The sequence below is a fragment of the Leopardus geoffroyi genome, chromosome D4, assembly GCF_018350155.1.
Source record: "Leopardus geoffroyi isolate Oge1 chromosome D4, O.geoffroyi_Oge1_pat1.0, whole genome shotgun sequence".
NCBI lineage: Eukaryota > Metazoa > Chordata > Mammalia > Carnivora > Felidae > Leopardus > Leopardus geoffroyi.
Genome location: NC_059342.1, coordinates 51,943 through 77,072, shown reverse-complemented (window position 1 = coordinate 77,072; position 25,130 = coordinate 51,943). Strand labels below are relative to the sequence as shown.

Genomic DNA, 25,130 nt, shown 5'->3' with positions numbered 1-25,130 from the left:
AAATTTCCCAAGAAAAAGAGCCTAGGGCCAGATGGCTTTCCAGGGGAATTCTACCAAACATTTAAGGAAGAGTTATCACCTATGCTCTTGAAGCTGTCCCAAAAAAAGAAATGGAAGGAAAACTTCCAAACATTTTCTCTGAACCCAGCATTACCTTGATTCCAAAACCAGAAAAAGACCCACTAAAAAGGAGAAGTATACACAAATTTTCATGATGAACATGGATACAAAAATCTTCCACAAGATATGAACCAACCAGATCCAACAATACATTTAAACGTTACTCACCACGACCAAGTGGGATTAATACCTGGAATGCAAATCGGGTTCAATATCCACAAAACAATCAATGTGACTTATCACATCGATAAAAGAAAGGACAAGAACCACATGATCCTCTCAATAGATGCAGAGAAAGCATTTGACAAAATACAGCATCCTTTCTTGATAAAATCCCTCAAGAACGTAGGGATAGAAGGATCATACCTCGAGATCATAAAAGGCATATATGAAAGACCCGACGCTAATATCTTCCTCAAAGGGGCAAAACTGAGAGCTTTCCTCCTAAGGTCAGGAACAAGACAAGGATGTCCACTCTCGCCACTGGTATTCAACATAATATTGGAAGTCTTAGCTTCAGCAATCAAAAAACACAAAGAAATAAAAGGCATCCAAATCGTCCAGGAGGAGCTCAACCTTTCACTCTTCATAGATGGCATGAAACTCTATGTGGAAAACCCACAATAGTCAACAAAAAACTGCTAGAAATAATACAGGAATTCAGCAGAGTGGCAGGATATGAAATCAATGCACAGAAATCAGTTGCATTCCTATGCACCAACAATGAAGCAAGAGAAAGAGGGATCAGGGAATCGATCCCATTTAAAATTGCACCAAAACCCATAAAATACCTAGGAATAAATCTAACCAAATAGTTGAAAAATCTATACACTGAAAACTATAGAAAGCTTATGAAAGAAATTGCAGATGGCAAACACAGAAAAGACAAATATTGCATGCTCCTGGATAGGAAGAACAAATATTGTTAAAATGTCAATAGTACCCAGAACAATCTATATGGTCAACACAATACTTATCAAAATAACACCATCATTCTTCACAGAGCTACAACAAAGAATCCTACAATTTGTATGGAACCAGAAAAGACACTGAATAGCCAAAGCTATCTTGAAAAAGAAAACCAAAGTAGGAGGCATCACAATCCTGGACTTCAAGCTGTATTACAAAGCAGTAATCACCAAGACAGTATGCTCTTGGCACAAGAACAGACACTCAGATGAGTGGAAGAGAATATGAACACACAAATGGACCCAGAAACATATGGCCAACTAATCTTTGACAAAAAGGATAGAATATCCAATGAAATAAATACAGTCTCCTCAGCAAGAGTGCTGGGAAAACTGGACAGCGACATACAGAAGAATGAGTCTGGACCACTTTCTCACACTCAAAATGGATGAAAGACACTCAAAATGGATGAAATACCTAAATGTAACATAGGAAGCCATCAAAACCCTCGAGGAGAAAGCTGGCAGAAACCTCTTTGATGTTTGCTTCCACAACTTCTTAGTCAACAAGTCTCCAGAGGCAAGGGAAACAAAAGCAAAAATGAACGATTAGGACCTCATCAAAATAAAAAGCTTCTGCACAGTGAAGGAAACAATCAGCAAAACTAAAAGGCAACCAACAGAATGGGAGAAGATATTTGCAAACGACATATGAGATAAAGGATTAGTATGCAAAATCTATAAAGAACATATCGAACTCAATACCCAAAAAACAAGTAATCCAGTGTAGAAATGAGCCAAGACATGAGCAAACACTTTCCAAGGATGACATCCAGATGGCCAAATGAAACACGAAAAAATGCTCAACATCACTCATCATCATGGAGGTACAAATCAAAAACACAATGAGATAACACCTCACCTCTGTGAGAATGGCTAACACTAACAACTCAGGCAACAACAGATGTTGGCGAGGAAGCGGAGAAAGAGGAACTCTTGCACTGCTGGCGGGAATGCAAACTGGCACAGTCACTCTGGAAACCAGTAGGTAGGTTCCTCACAAAATGAAAAAGAGGACTACCCTACAACCCAGCAGTTGCACTACTAGGTATTTATCCAAATGATACAGATGTGCTATTTTGAAGGGAAAAGTGAACCCCAAAGTTATAGAAGCACCATCAACAACAGCTAAAGTATAGAAAAAACCCAAATGTCCATCGATGGATGAATGGATAAAGAAGATGTGGTGTATACACACACACACACACACACACACACACACACACACACACACACACACTAGAGTGTTGCTTAGCAATCCAAAAGAATAAAATGTTGCCATTTAACCTGCATGGATGGAACTAGAGGGTATTATGCTAAGCGAATTTAGTCAGAGAAAGACAAATATTACAGGACCTCACTCATATAAGGACTTTAAGATACAAAACAGATGAATATAAGGGATGGGAAGCAAAATAATATAAAAAATGGAGGGGGACAAAAACATAAAAAAAAAACTCTTAAATGTGGAGAATAAACAGGGTTACTGGAGGGACTGTGGGAGGGCTGATGTGCTAAATGGGTAAGGGACTTTAAGTAATCTACTACTGAGATCATTTTTCCACATTATGCTAACTTGGATGTAAATTTAAAAAATAAATTAACTAAAAATTAAAAGAAATTAACCCAGTAAATAAAAGACATCCCAACAGAATATTGTTGAAAAGCTGTCAGTCATGAGTCCCCACTAAGGTTTGTACCTAAGTGGCTTTCTTAATTTCCCTAGTTTCTCATAAATACGGACAGTGTGCTCTGACACAAATCTACTTTTGCCCTGCCTCAAGGTGAGCAGAAAGAATATATTCACCTTTGACTTGGCTTGTTAAAAAGAAAAGAGAAAAGCAAATTCATTTGAGATAAAGCAAGTTTTACTCATGATGCAAAATCTGCTTGACTACTTTGGACATAATGTATTGCATTTGTTTATGGCTGACTTTGCATAAATTAGTGAATCTTTTTAAATGACCAAATATTGCACATTTCACTTAGTTTCAAACACACACACACACACACACACACACACACACACACACAAATAGCATGAAACAAAAGTGAATAGGATATAACATAAATGCAGTAAGGACATAAAAGATTAGTTTTCCTATAAAACATAAAATAACTGCTTTGGCAACAGTTTTCCATTTGATAACTTCACAAGCAAATTTATATTGACTTCCAATTTATTAACCATTTTTAGAAATACTATGTTTAATGATAACTCTAAGTACAAATGGGATTATTTTTCAGAAAGAGGGAAACATTTTTTTTCTCCTTAGTATATTAATTAAGCTGAAAACTGAAAGGATATCAGTTTTGTAAAAGACAATCCCAACAGACAACATTGTTGGTATCTGAACCATCATGTCAGTAAAAGTACAGTCAGTGAGGCTGTATCCTTGACTGAAAATCATGCACCATTTGTGGAGGGAACACCAGAAACTCTCCTCCAACATGATGATTGTCATTCAGGAGCTGTATTTTTTTTTATTTGATGAAATGGCATGTTCAAACTATCTTTATCATGACTCCAGTCTCTGGCTTTTTAAGTCCAGGTCAGTTCTAAAATGGTCTTAATTCATTTGCCTTGGGTAACTTTTCTTAATCCTGAATACCCAAATAAAAGAGACCTCAAATCAATTTTTTCATCATTAAAGAAAATAGGTCTACCAAAACGACATATACCAAACCTTACTAGCTATGATAGTATGCTTATCTCTTCCAAGTTACTAAAAGATTTACTGCTTGTATTCAGCTTAATGGTCAACCTGGCATTTAATGGGAGCCTAGGGAAACAACAGTAATGTATTTTTGGAATTTCAGGCTATTTCTTTGTTTCAATCAGCAGTCACTATAAATATGTTATGGTCTACAGATTTATTCTAGACCTATTTTCTATGTTTAAGTTTATATTTGAGAGAGAGAGAAAGAGCATGAGCCAGGGAAGGGCAGAGAGAGGGAACACAGAATCGCAATCAGGCTCCAGGCTCCCAGCTGCCAGCACAGAGCCCAACATGGAGCTCAAAGTCATGAGCAGTGAGATCATGACCTGTGCCAAAGTCAGATGATTAACCAACGGAGCCACACAGATACCCGAAGACCTATTTTAAATTTGCAAATATCAGACTCCAAAAGTACTGACTATTATCTAAGCCTTTAGCTCATTCACAAGTTGCATTGACTTTGAACAAAAGTAATTTTGACAAGATGCGCTAGTCTTCTATTTTTAGGAGCTACACAGACATAGAAGCAGAAAACCAACAGCTTCCTCATACACAACTTAAGAATCATCTCTACACCACTGATGCCAATTTAAAACAACCATTATATGGCCACTTGATCAACATTCATAAGGTCATGGCAATGGTTTGGAAATGCCAAATGAAACCAGAGCTTAACACGTGTAAGGAGTCACACCATGACCCTTAGGATTTCCATCTACATGTCCAAATGACAACTATTAACAGCTGCTTTCCTGTCAATTTAATGATGGTACAACTTGCATGAATGCAAATATAACATACTTTTTAAAACAAAGCTCATTCTGAAATAGACAATCTATGCAGAAAAATCCTAAGTTCTATTTCAAACAATCAGCTGCACCCAAAGAAAGAACGATACTGTCTTAACTATAATAACTGACTTTCAAAATCTACGACGGGTTTTCACCAATACAGCTCAGTCATGTTACCAAGAACACATGGTAAACTCTTACAACAAAGGCAATGACCTTTTCCTCTATATTGTAGGAAAAAATAACAGCTATTATCTTGACATTATGAATTCATTGTATAATTCAGACCTGTTACAAAGGAAACAAACTCTCTCAGTATTCTTACTGGCTAGATTTTGCAAAGGGAAGAATACGTTTATATAATCATTAAGGGTAACAGAAATTGCAGCAGTAAAAAATAAAAGGATGTGATATTGAAATTCAACCTGTGGGTATAATTACTCAGATACTAAACTTAATCCCATTTCCTGAATTGTTACACCAGCTTTACACGTACCATTGCTTATATGATACCAGGCTGAAGTATGGCTTTTCCCCGTTCATCTTGGGGACATATGGTAGATGAAAGAAAGTGGGCTTTGGAGCCCATGAAAACAAAGTTATCCAAAGGACAGCACTTACTAGTACTGTGATCTCAGAAACATGACCTACTCTCTTTTGAGCTTCAGATTGTTGATTTTCAAAATGAAAATAATCATACTTACCTCACCTGGAGGTTATGATGTCCGTGCTAAAGATGTAATTCCAGTGACAGCCAGGAACTTGGAGTATAGAGGTAGAGGGAAGATGCAAGCCTATACAAATAAATAAACAGAGTTATAACTTGGGCTAAGGGCAAACTGGGATTAGCACTGTGTGAGCAAATAATGGGCACAAGGGCATAGAGAAAAAAAAACCCATGTAGGTAGTGACTAGGTACAACAGACAGAAACCTGTTATGGAATGGATTTGCCCCAAAAATCCATAAATTGAAGTCCTAACTACCCATGGGACTGTACTTGGATACCAGATCTTGAAAGGTAAAGTGGAGGTCGAATGAGCTCATTTGCGGGGAGGGACTCTAGTCGGATAACCGGTGTCCTATAGGAAGAGAGTGGGCAACTACACACACAGAAGGAAGACCACGTGAAGACAGTGGGAAGGAGGCCATCCACCAGTCATGGAGAGAGGACACCCACCCTGGCCACACCTTGATCTGAAGTGTGAGAAAATAAATAAATCAATTTCTGTTGCTTAAGCCACCCAGTCTGTGGTACATTGTGATGGCGGGCCCAGCAGAATAATACGAAATCCTAATATTTACTTGCTCAGAAAATGGTGTGTGAGCCTTTGAAGGAGTTAGGCACTGTTCGAGGGCCCTAAGGAACCAGGCCTAAACAAAGCTAGTTTGGTCTTTGGACCCCATGGGGCCGACAATTTGGCAGGGACTGCAGTAGGCGACATCCAGCAAGCAAGAAAGAAAAACAGATGGTGCCAAGGGCCAGGAAGAAAAAGAATGCAGGGAAGGGATATGGGGTGTTCAGGTCAGAGAAGGAACAGTTTTCAGTTTTACATAGAGAGCTAGCAGAGACTCCACTGAGCAGGTGATGTCAGAGCAAAGTTATGACGGAAATGAGGGAGTATGTCTTGTTGGCACGTGGAAGTATATCCCTGACAGAGAGAGGCAAAGTGAGTGCAAAGACCTGAAGCAGGAGTATGTGCCTGACAAGCTCAGGGAACAGGGAGGAGCCAGTGTGGCAGCAGCCCAGTAAAAAAGGGGAGGGGAATAGGAGAGGCCTATAGGGAGGTAGCAGAGTCTGGGGAGGGTAGCACCTGTGTGGTGCACAGCTGGAGTCAGGTGTCTGGAGACATGAACAGCTGTGGGCAGCGCATAAAGACTTAGAGGCCCCAGATGCTGGCATATAGAAGCCTGAGGCTGGCTGAGATCACCCCAGAGTAAGGGCGGATGGAAAGCAGATGGGGGACAGGAAGAAGATAAGGACCTACAACACAAATACTGGTGAGCAGCGGCCCAGACGGTGGGAGGAGGAAGGAAGTAATTTTTAAAGAAAGGGGGTAATCAAGTGAGACTGTAAAATGGTGCCACGTAATCCACATACTGAAGTTTGAGACTTCACTGTGACCTTCAGCGATGTGTGTCATCCATTAAAGAGATGAGAAGTAGGGACGAATGGGAGAGAAAGCCCATTCAGACTCAGCTGACAGAGAAACAAGGGAAGTTCTGCAGGCACCGGCACGTGCACTGCTAGGCATAGGAAGACAAAGCAGGTGGTGCTGCATGGGAAGTGATTGATCCCCATGGACTGGGAGAAACAGCTGCAGGTGCACAGGAAACAATAATGCTAGTATGTGCAACAAGAAATATTTGTACTTGCTTAAGCTCTATCAGAGCAGATAACCATGGATAGTTAACCATGAGATAAAAATAACCTAACTGTAAAGTCAATACCAAACCAATTGTTGACCCAACACAGATAGGCAACCAAGGAAAGATGAAAGGAAGTAAAAGGAACTCAGTGAACACAAACCCCACCTGCTTACCAGTAAAATCACCTCTAGCATTTTTGTTTTAGAGGCCCCGCCTGCCTAGGGACATTCATGAAATGGCCATGGTATCCTGACTGTTCAAAAGTAGCATAATCACTTGTGTCCTAAATAATGACTCATTTGAAAGGCCACACGAGGGTTTTACTGTCTCTTCCAATTGGTGAAATGGACCTTCCCGTGAAGAGGCGGGAATAGGACAAGAAGACAAGTACACTGATGGTGCTGCTTTAAAATGTTTTTAGCTTCACCGTTTTTTGCGAGAGAGAGAGAGAGAGAGACAGACAGACAGAACACACGTGGGGAAGGGGCAGACAGAGAGTGAGACACAGTATTTGAAGCAGGCTCCATGTTCAGAGTCATCAGCACAGAGGTGAAGCGAGGGTTAGAAACCACAAACCGTGAGACTATGACCTGAAGTGGGACACGTAATCCACTGAGCGGCTGAGGCAGTGCAAAATACGTCTGGCCTAAAAGGAACATCAAGGCTACATCGCCGATGAAGAGGTGCAGAAGGGGCACATGCATGATCCCCTCCCGTGCCAAGGTGTAGGAAAGAACATGAGTGACACCCCTCCATCACAGAGACAGTGGCGCAATGGTGACCCCCTCCCTTGATGTGGGAGGGTGCATGTGTTAACCCCCTCCGGTCCAAAGTGGGGGAACGCTAATGCTTGAAAACCTCTTATACCCAGGGTGGAGGAAGTACTACCTAAGCCTTACCCTACACCTTACGTCAGTGCCAACCCTAACACTTACCTTAAGAGATGTGTGTTTCTTCAGCTGTGAAAGTGAAAGAACCATTCGTGAAATATCACATTTAATAGTGACATCACTACTCTCTCTCTAAAAGGTGGCACTGTGCATGGGTGACCATCTCACACACCAACCAGGGGCAAGGCAGAATCCTGAACCACCTCTGGCGTCAAGTGGGGTGGGGCACATGTTTGAACGCCCTCCAATGCTGAGGGGGTTCTGTGCATGTGTGAACACCCTTCCCACCGAGGTGAGTGGGGCCAAGCATGAACACTGTCCCTTGCTGAGGGAGGGTTGTGTGCCTGTACAAATGGTCTGCCTCACAGAGCGGGGGTTGTGGGCATGCCTGAACCCCCTTTGGCAAGGAGGGGGGTGCTTTGCACATGCGTGAACACCATCCTGGCGAGGGTAGCGGGGAGCATACGTCAACGCCCTCCCTGGCCGCATTTCTTCAGCTGTGTTTCTTCAGTTGTGAAAGTGAAAAGAACCATTCATGAAACATCACATTCAATAGTGACATCAGTACTTCCTCCCTGAGGGGTGGCGCTGTGCATGGGTGACCGACTCACATGCTGACAGGAGGCCAGGCGGAAGCCTGAACCACCTCCTGTGCTAAGTGGGGCAGGGCTCATGCACCAACGACCTCCCTGGCTGAGGTGGTGGTTCTGTGCATGCCTGAACACCCTTCCTTGCCCAGGGGAAGGGGGCGCATGTGCAAATGCCTTCCCTCATTGAGGGGAGCAGTGTGCATGCGTGAACATACACCAGTGGGGGGGGGGCTGTGTGCACGCCTGTACAGCCTCCTGCGGTAGTGGGTAAGGAGCAGGCATGCATGCCCTCCCTCACTGATGGGGATTGTGCTCATGTGGAAACGCCCTACCTCTTGGAGCAGGAGTTTTGTGCATGTGTGAACACTCTTCCGCCAGTAGGGAGAGCTGTGCACATGTGTGAATAGCACCCAGTGGTATGGGGCGGGGCCCACGTGCAAATGGCATCCCTCCCCTAGCCGGGGTTGTTCAGAAATGTGAACACATTTCGCCACAATGGGGGCTGTGCACATCTATGAACACCCTCCAGCGCTGAGGGGGTAAGGTGCATAGGTCAACACCCTCCCGTGCCAAAATGGGTATGGGGCACATGCTTGAACCATTCCCTTGTTGAGGGATGCATGTGGCATATGTGAATGCCCTCCTTCATGGAGGGATTGTTGTGCGCATGCATGAATACCATCCCTCACTGACTGGTGGCTGTGCTCATGATTGAACACCCTCCGAGGCAGAGGGGGGCGGGGCAGATGGGTGAATATTCTCCCATACTGACGTGTCACGTCACATAGGTCAACACCTTCCCATGCCAGAGTGGGGGGATGGTGCACATAGGTGAATGCCCTTCTGCCAGAAGCGGGGGGCCTTACACACTCGAGAACAAACTCCCGCACTAATGGGTCAGGGTGTGTGCACAAACGCCCTCCGTCACCAAGGAGGGTTGTGCGTGAGAACATCCTTCTACACGGACAGAGGGCTGTGCCCATCTGTGCCAAGGGGGGCAGGGTGTATTAGTGAAACACCTCTCTTGCAGAGAGGGGGAGCAAGCATGACCTAACCCTTACCCTAAAGCCTAAATGTAATGCTAACCCTAACCGTTACCTTCAGTGATGCATGCTTCTTCAGCTGTGAAAGTGAAAAGAATCATTGATGAAAGGTCACATTTGATAGTGGCAACAGTACTCCCTCTCCGAGGGGTGGCACTGTTCATGGGTGACACCCTCCATCACTGAGGGGATGAGGAGCATGTGTGAACCACCTCTCATGCCAAGGGGGACAGGGCACATGTGTCAACACCCTCCCTCACATTGGGATGGGTGGTGCAAATGTGAGAATGCGTGAGCGCACTTCCAAGCTGAAGAGTTTGGGGCGCATGTGTGAACACCCTCCCATGCTGAAGGGGGTGGGACACATGCATGAATATTCTCACACACTGAGGGGCGGTGCTATTGCGTGAATACACTCTAGAGACGAGGGGGTGGGTGTGGAAGCATGACGTAACCCTTACCCTAACCGTTAATGGTAATGCTAACCCGGACCCTTACCTTAAGAGTTGTCTGCTATTTCAGCTGTGAAATTGAAAATAACCATTCATGAAACGTCACATGTAATAGTGGCATCACTATTCCCTCATTGAAGGGTGGCGCTCTACATGGGTGACCTCCTCCCACACCAAGGTGGGGCTGTGCACATGCGTAAAAACCCTCCCTGCTGAGGTGAGCAAGACACATGCATGAACCATCTCCCATGCAGAGGTGGGGTGTGCCCATGAGTGAACACCCTCCCGACCCGACAGGTGGTCATGCACATATGTGAACAATCTGTCCCGAAGAGGGGATCTACGCATGTGTGAAAGCCCTCCCCAGTGGAAGTGGAGTGGAGCACGTGCTTCAATATTTTACCACTCTCAGGGGGTGGGGTGAAAGGGTGAACACTCTCCATTGCTCAGGATAGCAGGGTAATGCGTGAAACCTTCCCGTGCTGAGGGGGGAGAGCAAGCATGACCTAGCCCTTATCTTAACCCCTAACTGTAATGCTAACCCTACCCCTGACCTTAAGAGATGCATGCTTCTTCAGCTGTGAAAGTGAAAACAGCCGTCCATGAAACGTCAGATTTAATAGTGGCATCACTACTCCCTTGCTGACTAGTGGTGCTGTGCACAGGTGACCCCCTCCAGGGCCTGAGGGGGAGGGCACATGCGTAAACCCCCTCCCACGCTGGGGGGCAGGTTCATGCACATACCTGAACACGTTCCCAAGACAAGGGGGCACTGTGCTCATGCATGAACACCTCCTGAGCCAAGGAGAGCATGGTGCATGGACAAATGCCCTCCCTCACCAAGGGTTGTGGTGTCCATGCATGAACACCCTCGCACACGAGATGGGTGCAGGCGCATACATCAACATCCTCCCCCCCCCCTGCTGAAGGGGACTGGTTCCTATTGGTGAACACCCTCCCGAGATGAGGGGGGGTGTGGCGCATGTGTGAACGCCCTCCCACTCCAAGGGAGGGTGCAGGCATGGCCTATCCCTTACCCTAACCATGAACGGCAATCCTAACCATAACCCTTACCTTAAGAAATGCCTGCTTCTTCAGCTGTGAAAGTGAAAAGAGCCATTCATAAAACAACACGTTAAATAGTGGCATCACTACTCCCTTGTGGAGGGGAGGCAGGGTGCATGCCTGAACACCCTTCCTCAAGGAGGGTGGCGGGGGTCAGGTGTGACCTTCCTCCCTTGCCAAAACGGGGGTGCAAGCGTGACCTAACCCTTACCCTAATCCTCAGGGTAATCCAAACCATAACCCTCATCATAAGAGATGCTGTTTCTTCAGCCATGAAAGTGAAAAGACCCATTCATGAAACGTCCGATTTAATAGTGGCAACACTACTCGCTTGCTGTCTTTTTCAATCAGTGAAAGAACAGGACAAGACCCTATGGAGCTTTAATTCACTGGCCTACAGAGAAAACATCAATACAACCAATAGGGACAACACATCTCCCCATGGGCCAACAATTTAGGTTGGGGTGACCTCAGAGAATATCCCCTCTGAGGGATTTAGATGTACACTTACCAGTCAAAAGTACAACCTCACTTATTGATCCAAAATACATGACCAACACCTTAGGTTCGATACCTGTACCCTGCTAGAGTTTCCTTTTGGGGGTGGGTGGTTTTTGTCTCCACATTTGGTGCAGGGTTCTGAAACGGTGGTGGTGGGTGTTTTCTCTTCGTCCATAAAGAGTTCCAAGGTGACCATTTGTGGGAGCCAAGCGGTAGTTGGTCTGCCGCTGAATCCCTGTGTGTTTCGGGTTCCCTGTTCGGCATCATAGCAGCGGCCTAGTGGAAACATAAGAGATGTCAGAAGACACTCAGGTAACCAAAGATGCGAATGAAGAACCTCCTGAAATACCACCAGAAGACTATGGGACAGTGCTACCATCCACAGTTACAGTCCAGTTTCCGAGAGCATGTGGGATGCGCTAGAGGAATGCAGTGTTACAGTGGATGAGAGGTGTCCGGCTGGTAGAAGAAATGCTGCGCATCCCCAATGCTGTCTGGGGAAATGTTGTATATGTTGTCAGCTATGCCAAAGATAACAAAAGAACAATGAACGAGACAGATGCCTGATTCTTCAGCAATGAAAGTGTAAAGAGCCATCCAGGAAATATTGGATTGAAAATGATTTTCGGTACATTAATTTTTGAAAGACACAAAGAACACAAGTGGGGCATGGGCAGAGAGAGAGAGAGAGACAGATAGTATCTGAAGCAGGCTCCAGATTCAGAGCCATCAACACAGAAGCTACCCAGGGCTCAAAACCAGAAACCGAGAGACCATGAACCAAGACGAAGTGAGACCCTTAACCCAGAGACATCCAGGTTAATTAAAACATCTGAATTAAAACACCTGAATTAAAAGGAACATCACTGTTACATCGAGGATAAAGGGGAGCAGATGGGACACATTCGTGAAGCCATCCCACACCAAGGGGGATTGCACCATGCCCTAAACCTTAACTAACACCTAATATTAATCCTAACCATAAACCTTACCTTAAGAAATGCCTACTTCTTCAGTTGTGAAAGTGAAAATAGATATTCATGATTTAATACTGACATCAGTATCAGATTTAATACTGGTATCAGTAATCCCAATCTAAGGAGCGGTGAGGCTCATTGGTGACACAATCTCATGCAGAGGGTGTGGGGGTCGCATGTGTGAACACAACCCATGCACCAAAAAGGATTGGGTGGTATGTGAAATCCTACCATACCGAGAGAGGGTGGGGTGACAGTGTGAAATACTCCAGAGCAAAGCTGGAATGGGGCGAGGGAAGAACAACCTACAGTGCAGAGAGACTGGGGAGATAGCAAGAACACAATCCCTCGAACATGAACACCTTCCCGCTCAAAGTGGGGGTGCAAGCATGACCTAGTCCTTGCCCAACTCCTAACCCTATCACTAAACAAAATACCACCACCTAAACCTAACACCTAACCCTAACCATAACCCTAATGCTAAATCCTGCCCCTACCCTTCCCCTAACCCTAGCCCTACCTCTAACTAACCGTAAATGTAAACATAACCCGAACTAACCCTAACCTTACCCTAACCCTCTAACCCTAACCCTAAAACCCTCATCCTAACGCTCTAACTCTACCCACTAAATCTAAAACTATAAACCTAAGGCCCTCTCCCCATGGGGATCCATATCGAAAGACTGATAACAGCACACACACTGGGACCAGAAACGGTTCATGAACACTCAGCATGGAATGTGGACATCACCACATATTTCCAAAGCACCGCTTCAGCTGCACAAGAGGACTCCTGAGGCCTAACCGATGGGTGGCCCATACGCTTGTCTGGCCTTGGAACCAAAAGACTAATCCTGACCAGCACCCTCCCTTGTGTACTTCCCTCTGCCCTTTGGGGAGACAACTGCTCTGCTGTGGTTTCAGTGCCTGGAACCTCCCGGGACCTAATCCTAATGCTAACCAGGACCATATGCTAACCCTCAACCTAAATCTAACCCTATCACTCACACTAGACACACCTATCTACACCAGACCAGATACAGTTGTCTGTCCTTAGAACCCAAAGATTAATCCTGACCCGCAGCCTCGTTGTGCACACCACTCAGTCATTCGTGGAGGCAACTGCACTGCTGTGGGTTCAGTGCATGGAGCCTTGGGAATGAAGAAAACCCTAACCATACCCCTAACCATAACCCTTAACCTAATCGTAACCCTATTTCTAACCCTAACCCTAAACTTGAGCCGCACCCTTGCATGGGATCTCAGGTCAGCCCTTGAGGGAGATCACGAGACTGGAGTTGCTTCGGCCCTGGAGACTTCCCTGCACCGATCCCTAACCCTGGCTATGGCTTCTTCCCCATGGGGACCCAATTCAGTCTGACATCAGCACGCACATGGAATTGAGAAGCAGTGCAGGAATACTTGGTGTGGAATGTGGAACATCATCATGTCATTTCAAAATCCCGGCTGCCACTGCACTCGAGGATTCAACAGGCCTAACTGAAGAGTGCCCAATACAGTTGTCTGGCCTTGGAAACTGAAGAGTAATCCTGACTGGCAGCCTCCGTTGTGCACTCCGCTCAGCCCTTCCGGGAGACGACTGCACTGCTGTGGGTTCAGCGCCTGGAGACTCCTGGGACCTAACTCTGAACCTAACCGTAACCCTAACCATAACCCTCAACCTAAATCTAACAGTTTCTATCACACTAGACCCACCTATCTACACCAGACCTTATAGAGTTGTCCGTCCTTGGAACCCAAAGACTAATTCTGACGAGCAGCCTCCATTGTGCACTGACTCAGCCCTTCGGGGAGACGATTGCACTGCTGTGGGTACAGCACCTGGAGCCTTCTTTGACCTACCCTAACCCTAACCCTGACCATAACCCTCAATCTCACCTAACCATATATCTCACAATACCTCTACACCAGACCCACACCAGTGCATGTGCCCTCACTCCAGCCCTCGAAGGAGATCACGAGACTGGAGTCTTTTGGCGCTGGCCACATCCCTGCACTGAACCCTAACCCTAGCTAAAACTCACTCCCCATGGGTACCCAATTCCAATGTCTGACAACAGAATGCACATGGGGTCGAGAAGCAGTGCAGGATCACTTGGCATGGAACGTGGAACATCACCATGTCATTTCCAAAGCCCAGCTGCTGCTGCATAAGAGGATTCCTGAGGTCTCCCCCAAAGAGTGTCCAATACACTTGTCTAGGCTTGGAACCCAAAGACTAATCCTGACCGGCAGCCTCCGTTGTGCCCGAGAGCATTCCTGAGGCTTACCCGAAGAGTGCCAGAAACAGTTGTCTGGCCTGGCAACCGAAAGACTAATCCTGACCCGCAGCATCCATTGTGTACTCCAGTCAGCACTTCGGGCAGACCACTGCACTGCTGTGGGTTCAGCATCTGGAGCCTCCTGGGACCTAACCCCAACCCTAACCAGAACCCTGACCCTAACCCTCAACCTAAACCTAAACCTATCTCTCACGCTAACCCTATACCAGACCTGTACCCTCGCAAGTGTTCTCACTTCAGCCCTCCATGAAATTCACGAGACTGGAGTCACTCTGCCCTGGTGATGTCCCTGCACTGAACCCTAACCCTAGCTAAGTCTCCCTCCTCATGGGAACCCAATTCCAATGACTGACAACAGCACGCTCATGGTGTAAATCACTCAGCTTGGACCCTGGAACATCACCATGTCATTTCCAAAGCTCAGAGGGAGCTGCACAAGGGCGCTGCTGAGGCCCAACTAAGGAGTGTCCTACACCCAAGGAGGGCCTTGAAATCCTAATCCTAAGAAGGAATGGCGCCATCCTTTGCATCCTCCACTCAACCCTCTAGGAGACCATTGCACTACTTAGGTTTCTGGACTTAAGCGCCTCCTGGAACCTACCCCCAACCCTCACCATGACCCTCGCCATATTCCTCAACCTAACCCTCACGCCAATTCTAACACTAACCCTACACCTGAACTGCTACCACGCATGGCCCTCATTCATACTCAATGGAGATAAAGGGATTGTTGTTCCTTCGACCTTACTTATGTCCTGTCCGTGGATCAAACCCTTGCCCTAGCTATGGCTCATTCCCGATGGGGACCCAATTCCTAACTCGGAGAAAACCACACACATGGGGCCCAGATACGGTGCAGGCTTACTTGGCATGGAATGTGGAATATCACCATGCCATTTCCAAAGCCCAGAGGGACCTGCACAAGGGGGTTGCTGAGGACCAACCAAAGAGTGGCCCACACAAGAGGCTGGCCTTAGACCCAAAGAATAAGCATGACCGGCACCCTCCCATGCGCCCTCCCATGCACCCTCCTCTGGGTCCCCCAGGGAAACAACTGCACTGCCTTGGATTCAGCACCTTGGGCCTCCTGGAACCTAGCCCTAACCCCAACCGCGACCCTCCCCATACTACTCAACCTATACCTCACCCCAATGCTAATGCTAACCCTACACCTGACCCTCACCCGTGCATTGGCCCTCATACAGGCCCTCATGGAGATAACGGGACCGGTGTCTCTTCAGCCCTGCTTATGTCCCTGGACAGAACCTCACCCTATCCGTGATTCTCTCCCAATGGGTATCCAGGTCCTAATTCTGAAACACCATGCATGTAGGTCAAAACCCCTGCAGTATTGCTCGGTATGGAATTGGAACATGATCATTTCGTTTCCACTGCTGGGATGGAGCTGCCCCAGGAGGTTACTGAGACCCAAATCAATAGTGGCACACACGGGAGGCTGGCCTTGAAACACAAAGAATAAGTCTGAACTGAAGGCTCCCATGCAGCCACCACTCAGCCTTCCATGGAGACCACTGCAATGCGAGGGGTTCACTGCCTGGAATTTCTTGGGCCGTAACCCTAACACTAACCGTGACCCTCACCATACCCTGAACCTCAAACTCATTCCTACACTAACGCTAACCCTACAACTGACCCTCACCTGCACACTGGCTATCATTCATCATCCCATGTAGGTAAGTGGAATAGGGTAGCTGTGGCCCCCTTATGGCCCTGGTCTGAAACCCAACTCTATCTAAAGCTCTCTCCAGGTGGTGACCCGATTCTTACATCTGAGGATACCTCCCTTCCTGAAGAAGAGGCGGATTCCTCAGCATGGAACGTGGAATATCACCATGTGATATCCAAAGCCCAGATGTTGCTTCAGAAGCGGTTCCTGAGGCTCAACCAAAGTGTGGCCCACAAAGGAGGCTCACCCTGGCTCTCAAAGACTAAGCATGACCTACACCCTCCCATGTGCTCACCACTGAACCCTGCAGGAAGACCAGCACTGCTGGTGCTTCAGCTTCTGGAGGACCTGGGACAAAACCTAACCATTATATTGACCAGAACCATACACATCATCCTCAACCTCACCCCAACTCTAAAGGTAATGCTACACCTGACCTGCACCCCTGCATGGATGCTCATTCAGCCCTCCATCTAGATAATGGGACTGGTGTTGCTTCGGCCCTGCTTATGTCCCTGGACCAAATCCTGACCCTAGCTATGGCTCTCCCCCAAAGGGGATCCAGTTCCTAACTCTGAGAACACCATGCACATAGGGTCCAAACCCCTGCAGTATTCTTCACGATGGAATTGGAACATCATCATTTCATTTGCACTGCTGAGATGGAGCTGCACAAGGAGGTTGCTGAGGCCCAACTGAAGAGTGTCACACATAGGATGCTGCCCTGGCACGCAAAGACTTAGTCTGAACTGTAGACTTCCATGCAGCTTCCACTCAGCCCTCTGTGGAGACCACTGCACTGCTAGGCGTTCACTGCCTGGAACCTCCTGGGACCTAACCCTAACACTGAACTTGACCCTCACCATAAACCTCAACCTCAACTTCACACCAACTCTAAGGCTAACCCTACACATGACCCGCACCCAAGTATGGGCCCTATGGAGTCCTCCAGAACGATCACGGACTCATGTGGATTTGGCCCTATCTACATCCCTGGGCCGGTACCTAACCCTAGTAATGGCTCTCTCCCATTGAGGGACAAATTCCTAAGTCTCAGTCACCACGCATATGGGGCCCAGAAGCGCTGCAGCGTTACTTGCATGGAACGTGGAACATCGACAGGTAATTTCCAAAGCCCAGGGGAAGCTGCAAAAAGGGTTTGCTGAGGCCCATCCAAAGATTGCCCCACAACTGATACTGGCTTCGGCACCCAAAGACTAAGCCTGAGCGGCAACCTACAATTTGCCCTCCACTGATTCCTCCAGTGAGACCACTGGACTGCTTGGGGTACATCACCTCATACCTCCTGGAACCTAACCCAAACCGTAAACATGACCATCAACATACTCCTCAACCTCAACCTCACCCCAACTCCAAGGCTTCACCTGACACCCTACACCTGACCCTCACCCACGCATGGGCCCTCATGCAAACCTCCATGTAGGTAATGGGATTGCTGTTGCTTCGGCCTTGCTTACCTCCCTGGACCAAACCCTAACCCTAGTTGTGGCTGAATCCCGATGGGGATCCAATGCCTAACTCTGAGACACCACACACATGGGGCCCAAAGCTTTGCAGGATTCCTCGGCATGGATCTTGGAGCAAATTGTGTCATTTCCATTACCCACAAGGAGCTGCACAAGGGGGTTCCTGAGGCCCAACAGAAGAGTGACTCACACGAGAGGCTTGATCGGGCACTCAAGGACAAAGCCTGATCAGCACAATCCCATGTGGGATCCACTCAGCCCTTCTGGGAGACCACATCCTTCCTGGGGTTGTTGCACCTAGAGCCTCGAGAGACCTAACAATAACCATGACCTTCAAAGTACCCCTCAACCTAAACATCACCCCTATTCTAAACATAACCTACAACTGACCCACACCCTCACAGGGACCCTCACTTCAGCCCTCCAGGGAGATCACGGGACTGCTGTCACTTCGGCCTTACTTACGTCCCTGGACCGAACCCTAACTCCATTTTAGGCTGTCTCCCCATGGTGACCCAATACCTACTTCTGTGCAAACCACACACGTAGGGTTCAGAAGAGGAGCCGGATTCCTCGGCATGGAACGTGGAACATGACCAGGTAATTTCCAAAGCCCAGAGGGAGCTGCACAAGGGGGTTGCTGAGGTCCAACCAAAGTGTGGTCCATATCCGAGGCTGGCCCTAGCCCCTAAAGACTAAGCCTGGCCGGAACCCTCCAATGAGACCTCCCTCAGCCCTCCAGGGAGATCACTGCACTGCTTGGGTTTCAGCACCTAGGGCCTTCTGGACCCTAACCCTAACCATGACCCTCGCAGTACTCCTCAACCTAAACCTCACTCCAACTCTAACGCTAATCCTACACCAGACCCTCACATGTGCATGGTCCCTCATCCAACACCCCATGTAGATAACGTGAGTAGTGTTGCTTCAGCGCTGCTGATGGTGCTGAAGCAAACCCTAACTCAAACTAAGGCTCTCTCCTGATGGTGACCCAATTCTTTAGTCTGAGGATACCACACATATGGAGTCTAGAGTAGGAGGAGTATTACTCAGCGTGGAAAGTGGAATATCACCATGTAATATCCAAAGCCCAGATGTTGCTGCAGAAGTGGTTGCTGAGTCTCAATCAAAGAATGGCCCACGATGGAGGCTTGCCCTGGCAAACAAAGACTAAGCATGACGGACAACCTGCATTATGCCCTCCACTGAGCCCTCCGGGAAGCTCACTGCATTACTGTTGGTTTATCGCTTGGAGCCACCTAGGACTTAACCCCAAACCCAATAATGAACATAACTATACACACCAACCTCACCATGAACATAACTATGAACAGAACTATAACAATGAACATAACTATACACACCAACCTCACCAACTCTAACCGTAACCCTACATCTGACCTGCACCTGTGCATGCGCCCTATTCAGCCCCCCATGTAGCTCAAGGGACTGGTGTTGCTTCAGCCATGCTTATGTCGCTGGAACATACCCTAACCCTAGCAATGGCTCTCTCCCAATGGGGATCGAGTTCCGAATTCTGAGAACACCACGCCCATAGGGCCCAGACCCCTGAAGTACTATTCGGTATGGATTTGGAACATCATCATGTCGATTCCACTGCTGGCATGGAGTTGCACAAGGAGGGTGCTGAGGCCCAACTGAAGAGTGGCACACATGGGAGGCTGGCTCTGGCATGGAAAGACAAAGCCTGAACTAGAGGCTTTCATGCAGTCTCCATTCAACCCTATGTGGAGACCACTCCACTGCTAGGGGTTTACCGCCTAGAACCTCCTGGGACCTAAACCTAACAGTAACCTTGACCCGCACCATACCCCTCAACCTAAAGTTCACACCAACTCTTACCATAATCCTAAACCTTACACGCATTACTGCATGGGCCCTCACTTCTGCCTTCCAGGGTGATCACAGGTCTCCTGTCCATTCAGCCCTATCTAAGTCCCTGGCCCAAACCCAAACACTAGCTAAGACTCTCTCTCTCTCGATGAGGACAAAATTCCTAAATCTGATATGACCACACACATGTGGGGCCAGAAGTGGTACAGAGTTACTTTCCATGGAAAGTGTCCTGAAGGGCACAGACACTCCCAGTACTCGAAGGCATGCCCCATGCCTGAAGCCGCTCCCCGTACCTGAAGGCGCTCCCCGTGCCTGAAGACAAGCTCTGTGCCTGAAGGCAAGCCCCTTGCCTGAAGCTGCTCCCTGTGCCTGAAGGCATGCCCCATGCCTAAAGACAAGCCCCTTACCTGAAGGCAAGCCCCTTGCCTAAACCATGCCCTGAGCATGAAGCCATGTCCCATGCCTGAAGGCAGGTCCAATGCCTGCAGGCTCGCCCCTTGCCTGAAGGCTCTCCCCTTGCCTGAAGGCTCGCCCCATGCCTGATGGCTCGCCACTTGCTTGAAGGGTTAGGCATGCCCAGTGCCTGAGGGCATACCCAGTGACTGAAGTCAGTCACTTCCAATGTCTGAAGTCATGCCCAGTGAATGAAGTAACTCCCAAAGTCCCAGGGAATGAAGTCAAAGTCATTCCCAGTGACTGAAGACAAAGTCACTCCCAGTGATGGAAGTCTCTCCCAAAGTGACTGCCAGTGAGGGAAGTCACTCCAGATGTCACTCCCAGTGACAGAAGTCATGCCCGAAGTCACTCCCAGTGAGGGAAGTCCCTCTCGAAGTCACTCCCAGTGACTGAAGTCACTCCCGAAGTCACCCCTGACGTCACTCCCCGTGACTGAAGTCAGTCATTCCCTGTGACTGATGTCATAGTCACTCCCAGAGACTCAAGTCAAAGTCACTCTCAGTGTCTGCAGTAACTCCCAGTGACTGCAGTCGTCACTCCCAGTGCCTGAAATTGGCACTCCCAGTGCCTGAAGACACTCCAGGGGAAGGACAGAGTGAGAGGGAGACACAGAATCCCAAGCAGGCTCCAGGCTCTGTGCTATCACCACAGAGCCTCCTGGGGAAGGACAGAGAGGGAGACATAGAATCCCAAGAAGCCCCTCCAGGCTCTGTACTCCCAGCACAGAAACCCCAGGCCCTGATCTCACAGGACAGAGCCTCCAATGCCTGAAGGCACTCCTCTTGTCTGAAGGCACTCCCCTTGCCGGAATGGCACCAGCACTCTCTAAAGGCATACCCCATGCCTGAAGGCATGCACTGAGTCTGACTGAGCTCCCTGTGCAGGATGGGGCATTCCCTGCCTGAAAGGCACAGGCGCTCCCCTTGCCTGAATGGCACAGGACCTCCTCTTGCCTGAAGCCGTGCCCCATGCCTGAAGCCATGCACCATGCCTGAAGCCACTCCCTATGCCTGACTGAGTGCCCCATGCCTAAAGAGCACAGATGCTCCCCTTGCCTGAAGGCGCGCCCCTTGCATGAAGCTGCTCCCTGTGCCTGAAGGTGCTCCCAGTGCCTGAAGACAAGCCGCATGGCTGAAGGTGCACCCCTTGCCTGAAGATGCTCCCTGTGCCTCAGGCCACTCCCTGTTCCTGAACCATGACCCATGCCTGATAGAGCTCCACATGCCTGTAGGCAAGACCACTGCCTGAAAGCAAACCCCTTGACTGAAGCAGCGCCCCATGCATAATGCCTCGCCCAGTGCCTGAAGGCACACCCTCTGCCTGAAGGCATGATCCATGCCTGAAGGCGCTCCCCTTGAATGAAGGGCACAGGCACTCCCTGAAGGCGCATACCATGCCTGACAGCGCACTCCTTGCCAGAGGGCGCCCCGTGCCTGTAGAGCACAGGCTCCCCCCACCGCCACGCCGTGCCTTAAGTCGCGCCCTGTGCATGATGCCGCTCCCTGTACCTAAAGGTGCTCCCAGTGCCTTATGACAGGCCCCATGGTTGAAGGTGCACCACGTGCCTAAAGACGCTCCCTGTGCCTGAAGCTGCTCCCTGTTCCTGAAGGCATGCCTCTTGCCTGAAACAGCTCCAGGTGCCTGTACTCAAGCCCCTTGCCTGAAGGCAAGTCCCGTGCCCCATGCATGAAGCCCCGCCCAGTGCCTGAAGGCACGCCCCTTGCCTGAAGGCATGCCCCATGCCTGGAGGCTTGCCCCATGCCTGAATTCTCACCCTGTGCCTGAAGGCTAGCCCCCTGCCTGAAGGGCACAGGCATGCCCAGTGCCTGTGGACATGCCCAGTGATTGAAGTCAGTCACTCCCAATGACTGAAGTCTTGCCCAGTGAATGAAGACACTCCCAAAGTCACTCCCAGTGACTAAAGTCAAAGTCACTCCCAGTAAATAAAGTTAATCCCAAAGTCACTCCCAGAGAGGGAAGTCTCTCCCGAAGTCACTCCCTGTGACGGCAGTCACTGGCAAAGTCACTCCCAGAAACGGAAGTCCCTTGCGAAGTCACAACCAGTGATAGAAGTCACTCCCGAAGTCACTCCCAGTGACTGAAGTCACTCCTGACGTCACTCCCAGTGACTGAAGTCAAAGTCACTCCCTGTGACTGATGTCATAATCACTCACAGTGACTGAAATCAAAGTCACACTGAGTGTCTGCAGTTACTCCTAGGGACTGCAGTCTTCACTCCCAGTGATTGAAGTCGGCACTCCCAGTGCCTGAAGGAACTGCAGGGGAAGGACACAGAGAAAAGGAGACACAGAATTCCAAGCATCCTCCAGGCTCTGTGGTCTCAGCACAGAGCCTCCCGGGGAAGGACAGAGAGAGAGGGAGACAGAATCCCATGAAGCCTCCAGCCCTGTGCTCGCTGCATAGAGCCTCCACTTCCTGAAGCCACTCACCATGCCCGAAGGCACTACCAGTGCCTGAAGGCACTCCCTTTGCCTGAAAGGCAGAGGTACTCTCTGAAGGTGCACCCCATGCCTGAGGGCATGCTGTGAGTCTCAATGAGCATCCTATGCACGATGGGGCATCCCTTGTTGAAAGGCATATGTGCTCCCCTTACCTGAATGACACAAGAGCTCCCTGTGCCTGAAGACTTGCCCCATGCCTGAAGATGCTCCACATGCCTGAAGGCAAGCCCCATGCCAAAAAACACTCCACTTGACTCAAGGGCACAGGCACTCCCTAAAGGCGCGCCCCATGCCTGAAGGCGCACCCCTTGCTGAGGGCGCCCTGTGCCTGATGGCGAGCCCAGTGCCTGATGGTGCACCCTGTGCCTGAAGAGCACAGAACTCCCCGTGCCTGAAGTCACGCCCTGTGCATGAAGCCGCTCACTGTACCTGAAGGGGCTCCCAGTGCCTGAAGACAAGCCCCATGGTGGAAGGTGCACCGCGTTCCTGAAAACGCTCCCTGTGCCTGAAGGCATGCCTCTTGCCTGAAACACCTCCATGTGCCTGTAATCAAGCCCCTTGCCTGAAGGCAAGCCCCATGCCTGAAGACAAGCCCCATGCATGAAGCCCCGCCTAGTGCCTGAAGGCACACCCCCTGCCTGAAGCCACGCCCCATGCCTGAAGACTTGCCCCATGCCTGAATGGCACAGGCATGCCCAGTGCCTGAGGGCATGCCCAGTGACTGAAGTCAGTCACCCCCAATGACTGAGTCATGCCCAGTACATAAAGTCACTCCTGACGTCACTCCCAGTGACTGAAGTCAAAGTCACTCCCAGTGAAGGAAGTTACTCCCAAAGTCATTCCAAGTGATGGAAGCCTCTCCCAAAGTCACTCCCAGTGACGGAAATCACTCACTATGTCACTCCCAGTGAGGGAAGTCTCTCCCGAAATCTCTCCCCGTGACAGAAGTCACTCCCGATGTCACTCTCAGTGATGGAAGTCATTTGCAAATTCACTCCCAGTGATGGAAGTCACTCTCGAAGTCCCTCTCCCAGTGACGGAAGTCACTCGCGAAGTCACTCCCAGGGATTGAAGTCACTCCCAGGGACTGAAGTCACTCCCAGGGAATGAAGTCAAAGCCACTCCCAGTGGCTGATGTCATAGTCACTTACAGTGACTGAAGTCAAAGTGACACTCAGTGTCTGAAGTTACTCCTAGTGACTGCAGTCGTCACTACCAGTGCCTGCAGTCTTCACTGCCAGTGCCTGAAGTCGGCCCTCCCAGTGCCTGAAGAAATTGCAGGGGAAGGACAGAGAGAGCGAGACAGAGAATTCCAAGCAGCCTCCAGGCTCTGTGGTTTCAGCACAGAAACTCCCAGGGAAGGACAGAGACAGAAGGAGACACAGAACCCCATGCAGCCCCCAGGCTCTGTGCTCTCACCACAGAGACTCCTGGGGAAGGACAGAGAGGGAGACACATCATCCCAAGCAGCCGCTCCAGGACCCAGTGCTCCCAGCACATAGCCTCCAGGCCCCAGTGCTTGCAGCACAGAGCCTCCAGTTGCTGAAGCCACTCACCATGCCTGAAGGCACTCCCTTTGCCTGAGTGTGTTGGGGGACTTCTCCAACAATGAGGGAGCTCACAGACACCATTCTTCTCCCCCAGCCTCCCAGGATAAGCATAGAAGCACCCACCAGAGGGTGAGGCTGCACAGACACTTGCTAACTAACCCGTTAGCAGCACGCCAGTCCCAAGGGTTCACAGGAGGACTCACCACACCAAGTCTGCTGGTCTCGGGGCAAACATTCTTAAAACCACAAGGGCACCCTATCCAACAAGCTGCATGCATAGCTGCCACAGCACACTGTGCACATCTGCACCTCACCCAGCTGCGCCTATCTAGGCAACCTCATCTGTCACACCCAGCCACATATCCCCAGGCACAGACATGCTCTGTGCATATCCTCAAGTCCCTAGCTTCCACCACTGGTTTACAGCCCCCAGGCACCAAAGGACATTGGGAAATCTGGCATAGGACTAGTAGCCCTGTGCAATTTTGCTAACACTCCTGCACTGGTCCCAAGTTATTCAGCGGGCATACTACCTCACAGCTGGCTTGCCTGAGTCCCACTGACACTATTGAGTGTAAGCACAGCCCACAACAGGCACGCAATCAGTGCGGACATCTACACTAAAAGGAAAAGTAACACAGACACAACAGCATGGAATGAGCAATACCCATGCGATATCCTCCTGAAGGCCCAGGTCCTATAAGTGGATACGTGAACTATTGAGGAATCCGGGACCTCTTTTTCATACCGTCGTTAATTTCAAGATCAAGAGGCACAGCTGACTTTCTTAACACAGAGAAATAGAGCCCGAGAGACAGACAAAATGGACACACAGAGATGTTT

The 25,130-nt window shown here is 49.0% G+C and overlaps 1 long non-coding RNA gene across 2 annotated transcripts in view; it reads right to left on the bottom strand.

The window, feature by feature from the left end:
* LOC123592791 overlaps positions 1–7,988 on the bottom strand; it is a 60,547-nt gene extending 52,559 nt beyond the window's left edge. The window contains exons 1-2 of one of the 2 annotated variants that reach the window (XR_006709934.1): positions 7,903–7,988; positions 5,304–5,393 (exon numbers count right to left, since the gene is read on the bottom strand). This is a non-coding gene — a long non-coding RNA (uncharacterized LOC123592791). Of the gene's footprint in view, positions 1–5,303; positions 6,008–7,902 lie in introns of those variants that run through there. The other variant, XR_006709933.1, reaches the window with a different exon arrangement.
* Positions 7,989–25,130: the final 17,142 nt, after the last annotated feature.